The following is a 5,946-nucleotide window of genomic DNA, read 5'->3' as shown; positions in this document are numbered from 1 at the left end:
TTTGGAGTGGATTTTGGTGGGTTAACCTAAAGTGTCCAGTCAATCAGATGCCCGGACATCTTTTATGGCCGACCTCCGTGCCAAAGCGGAGAAGAAGAGGACATTTTGATTGGCCCACACCATTTCTGCTTAGCATCTTTTCAAAACCCCAACCATCTCATGAAGGCAGGATGGTCGTAAACATTCCTTAAGGAAAAGCATTTTTTCGAAGTATTGGCTTACCAAAGAACAAATCTTTACAATCCTTCCACCAACAAAATGTACTTAAACCATTACCTATTGACTTCAGACTCGTTTAAAGACACTAGCATTCTGAATTACATCTTGATGTTATGAAACATTAACAGTTATTAACATATGAATGCATGTATTATATAGTAACATATATAGTAACATTTTGCTGTCATTTTTATATTTTTAACAATGCCAATGGTATTTTGGAAATGGTTTGGTAAGTGGAAAATCCATAGATGAAATTCTAAAGACAAAGTTAAACTCTGTACCGTATGCAATTCAAATGAGTTCCTCACAGTGAAGAGAGGTGGACCACCTTCTGTGGATTTCCTCTGACATCCACACCCAATCACGATTCTGCATCAGGAAAGGGCCAAGATGCAAACTCCACCTTATCTAAAATGTTATAAAAGTTCATTCTGAGTCTTCTGCCATGTGCTAAGAAACTAAACCAGAGCACCCAACTTCTTGTCTCCCGCTGAGAGAGACAATAACAGATCATAAAAACCAAACAAATTTGTGAATCTCTCTTTAAGATTTTACAGCTCCTCGTTCTGAGTTAGACTACAGAGACTGAACCAGATCGCATGTGCATCCAGAGACTAAGCGGATCACACCACGTTTCGAGCCTCACGTCCAGAAAGGAAATAACCTACGTCTCCAACAAGGTGAAGCTCAGAAGAGCAAACCTACAATTCAAGGGACCTTCATCTGCGTGTTCCAGATTTGTTAAGGACCTTCTACACTGACTAAACAGGTCTGCGTGTTCCAGATCGGTAGAATCCTCTCGGTGCTTCCAGGAGATCAGCATTGTCACAGCACTTTGTGTTTAAGGCTGTTGGACTGATCCTGACTCTTTCCCCATTGCAGCACGAAAAGCCTGACACATGGCCGACGGGCCACCACCGGACAGCTCATTCGACCACACAGAACGTAAATATAACAACTAAATCTTTCCTAAGATTTACACAACTAAATGATTTTATCCATTCTTATGTTAAGACAGATTATTTAATAAACCATCTTTATTTAAATCAATATCATTTCGTTCATGCCTGTTGTTTTCCCTTCATTATTTGATTTGCCTTGTGGTTGATTTCAAGTGTTAACTCTCAAAACAAATATTTGAGTACAGATTTAGTGATTTCCTGACAGGCAGGGAGTTCTAGTGAAACTCGACTCCAATTGGATCTATAAGATCTGCAAACCATATCCATAGTTGGATCTCACATTCAACTTCTCTTATTTGTTTGAAAATAAAGTGTATAATATAACTGCCCTTACTCTGTTGTGTGTGTTTCATTCAAACTTACATCTTCACACATGCCGTTATTCACAGACACCAGACAAAACTAGAAAGAGAGAGATAAAGAGAGAAAGGAACACATTAACACCTCTTATTATTAACCCTATAATCATTATTCTTTTGTCTTTATTATAATTAAAGCAACACCAAAGAGTTTTGGCTCTTTGCTCCCCCTACAGGTTAGAAGCGTAATTGTCCATTACCCACTGTCATAAATACTGAGGCATAGCTGGCTCTGATTGGATTGTAGGTCTGCCGTAAAGCAAGTTTTTGTAGTATTCACTCGGACTACAGGACTATGGAGGACCACAAGAGTCATGCAAAATGTAATAAAGAACTTCAATTTTTAATAACTACCTGGACAATAAAAATAGCAATTAATAGATTTGTTTAAAAAATCATTAATTAATCTATAAATAAATAGACAAAGTTACAAAAAAAATCATTATGTAACATTTTATTAGGCAATAAAAAATGAGATTATAAAAATAACATAGAAATGAAATATAAATCCATTAATAAATAATTCAAATTAATATAACAATTTATAAAAACAACATAAAATACTCAATAAGTTCATCATTTTAAATTGCATTTTTAAATTCTTAATTAAATAATGGAATTTCAAATTGTATTTCAAAAAGCGATTTAAAAAGAGAAATAAATAACTGGATTTATAAATTGAATTACAAATACAGGTTTAAATTAGGCATTTAAAAGGGCATTTTCGTTTGACTTTTCTGTTTTCATTTCCCTGTTGGTTCTCCTTATTCTTTTCGCTATTAGATTTGCTTTTCGTTTTAGCCTCTCTATTTAGCTTTTCCGTGACTCTTCACCTTGTTCACCCTGTTTAGAGTGGATGAACGACTGAAACTTTTTTGGAAGCGTTATTTTAAGGTAAAAAAAACTCTTTGGTGTTGCTTTAAGGATACATTTCTATTCACTGTGTTTTAATCCCTCTGTTCTTTAGTCAAACATCTCACTTTACCTTCTTTGACTTTGTGTCAAATGCCTTTCTTACAAAAAGTAAGATTTCAATTAGTTTTACCATTCAAAATCATTCCTAAAACCTATTTTTCATATCTCAAGATACTGAGGAAGTTGACAACCCTTCTATTAACAGCAGGTGCATAAAGAGCAGCTAGCACAGAGGTGGGCATTGAGTGCCACAGTCCTGCAGAGTTTAGCTTCAACCTTGATTGAACACACCTGAATGTCATTTCCAAAGAGTCCTGAAGACTTCAATTAGATTTTTCAGCTGTGTTTGATTAGGGTTGGAGCTAAACTCTGCAGGGGACAATGCAGCAAAAGAAGCACTGTCCACAGAATCAATAAAGTGTTCTATAGGCCTACCTTTTACAGATTTAAAACAAACGATAAATGAATACATCAGAAATAAATGGCAATCAGAATGGGATCAATGTCTAAATAATAAGTTGCATGAAATAAATCCTGATGTGAGGAAAAAACACAATTCCTGTTTTGATGAACGATGGAACCAAGTTATACAAGATGTAGAATAGGACATTCAAAAATGACACCAATTTTTACTCTCAGGAGAAAACCATCCAAAATGTTCATCTTGTCAAAATCATTGTCCATTAAACATATCCTTTTAGACTGTATTACATTTACCCCTGTGAGAAATCGTTTTTACTCTGTTGATAGTTTTGAAAAGGTTTTTAATCAAGTGAGCCCAAGCATGTTTTTAAGATTTTTAGAGGAAATAAATTTAAAACATCTTTTTAAATCTTCCTTTGATTTAATTATACTGTATTCTCGCCATGAATTTAGCCTTTGAAGCTGGTATGGCGTTAAAAAAGAAAGAAAGAAAGAAACTCTGCAGGGCTGTGGCCCTCAGGACCAGGAGTTGCCCACCCCTGAGCTAGCATGTCATCTTAGCACACCATCAAAACACGACAAATAATTGGATTAAAACCATGTTTTTGCCACAGACTCACTTCATAACATAAGTTGAGTGTTTTAAATATCCATGTGGCTTCGGATAACAAAATGAGACAGAAAATATACTCGATAGCTGTGTCCCAATTCAAGGGCTGCAACCTTATGAGCATTCGACCTTAAAAGGTGAGCACTCGGTCTTTCAAGGTGGAAGCCTCAGAAGTTCGCGAAGAGAACTGAAATGAGACGGTCTAACCTTCGGAGGACCCGTAATTAGCGTCACCTGCTGCACGCGCCCACATGCACGTTTCTGACTTATTAAAATAAATATGACATAAGAAAAATTATTAATTTATTTTAGAAATATGACACGTTGATGTATATTAAACTATTCAACAGTATACCAAATTAATCAACCTTATAAATATACGCAACATAAAAAGAATATTATTAACACAAAACATAACTAAAACAGTGACAAGACAATTTTTTTTCTGATAAATACACTTTTATTTAATAAAGGTTTTAATTGTTTATTTTAGAATATCCACCCATTATATGCAGCCGTTGCAGACGCGCAATGACTCTTGGGATATCCTCGGCTGTTAAGGATCCATTCGTTCTATCCTTAGCGCGGAGAAATGAGGACGCGTTTTGAGGCAACCGCGTAACCCGTAACTCACGAGTTCAAAACCACGACTCACGACTCTGAACTGGGAGTACATCGATCTAGTACGAGTTCACGGGTGGGAAGTCACGGGTTTGACTGCCGTTCCAGTGCACTTTCACCGGTAGAAGGTTGTAAAAACACGAGTAACAGGCTCCCTGGAACGCATAGGGTCGTGAGTCGTGGTTTTGAAGTCGTAACTCACGGGTTTAAAAGCCTGCCTGGAACGCAGCATAAGCATCCTTTGAAATGGGACGGCCTTACTGGCCTTAAGTCGCGCTGCTGTGACGCAATCGGTCTTAAAATACGTCCTTAAGGGCGATTTGATGGTCCTGTCCCAAATGGCACACTCCGGACTTGTGGTCCTCCTCAGAGTCCACACTTTGATGACATCACGTAGTCCAGACTTTAGGGACCCTTGATGCGAGTCCACGTGGGTGCACCGGAGTTGTATTTTGGGACAGACTCGAGCATCACACCGGAAATAGGTAGAGAAGTTGCCCGTCAGTGTGAACTCCTCCCTCCGTCGCCTGATTGGTCTGATTGCTCTTTCGCAAGGACTTCTGGGTTGGTAAAGTGCGCGAAGCCTGCTGCAGTGCGGGCTTCGCTGAAGACCGCATCAAGGGGGCAAAGGAGGCGCTGATGAGCACACTTCAAAGCGTAAAAATGACAGATGGGACACCCTACGGACTCGTGGACTAAGCGAGCACGCGCAATTTAAGGCCACGAGACCGAAAGTCCACATGAAGTGCGCCATTTGGGACAGGGCCTTTGTCGTGCGTAGGTCCTACGGCGTAGCAGCGACGGCGTAGGTTCCGCGTCGGTTTTCATTTATACTTGTGCGTCGCCGTCCGCGTCGACGTGCAAACACCCGCGAAACCGCTGGTTGGCAGTAATCACGCATGTATCCACAGTAGCAGCAGAAGTCGTCACAGAAGAAGAAGCTAAGCAAGTTAACCCACAAACGAAGACGAAATAGCAACTTGTTGTGTATAATTTGAGAAGACCAGCAATGATGGAAGTAAATAAACAGCAACTTATGTTTCAGTTTGAGTTAAATCACTCCTCAACTTGACTCATCTTTGTTTTCACCGTCTCAAACGGAAATACCTATGACGCAGTTTTTTTACCTGACGGGAGGGGTTCTGGTGGACCAATCACAGCGCTTACGGTCCGCGTAGAGCCGACGCGCTGTTAGAAATTTTGTGAGGTGCGCGTCAAGCTACGCAGAGCTACGCACAGGCTACGGATAGCCTACGCCGTAGCTACGCTGTAGGACCTACGCACGACTATAAATCGCCCTTTAGAAGGTCGCAGCCTTTGAATTGGGACACAGCTTATAACAGTGGTTCTCAACTCCAGTCCTCGGGACCCACTGCATGTCTTCCTTATTTAACACACCTGATTAAGATCATCAGCTCGTTAGGATAGATTCCATGAACTGAACTGAGTGTGTCAGATATGAGAGATATCCAAAATGTGCAGAGCAGTGGGTCCCGAGGACTGGAGTTGAGAACCACTGCTCTATTGTAGTATTCTGGACAGGCCTAAAGGCTATGTCAATTAGCTTTGCATTATAAATATATAGTATTGTTATGAAAATACACGACATGACTGAAATAAATCATAATTCAGCATTTTGACAGCTTCCACCACGAAGAAATATACAGAAAAATTAAGTGTTCTTCTCTCTCCTGTACAGTAGGGGGCACTGCAGCTCTTTAATCCACCGGTAAACCCACTAAAAAAAGAAATAAAGCGTTTACTGGTTGTGGCTAGAAGGGATACAGCTGTGGCCAAAATCTCGCCAGAGGAACGCACTTTCCATCCAAATCCT

Source organism: Paramisgurnus dabryanus, chromosome 11, assembly GCF_030506205.2.
Source record: "Paramisgurnus dabryanus chromosome 11, PD_genome_1.1, whole genome shotgun sequence".
In the NCBI taxonomy this organism is placed as follows: Eukaryota; Metazoa; Chordata; class Actinopteri; order Cypriniformes; family Cobitidae; genus Paramisgurnus; species Paramisgurnus dabryanus.
Note: the sequence above shows the minus strand (reverse complement) of the source record.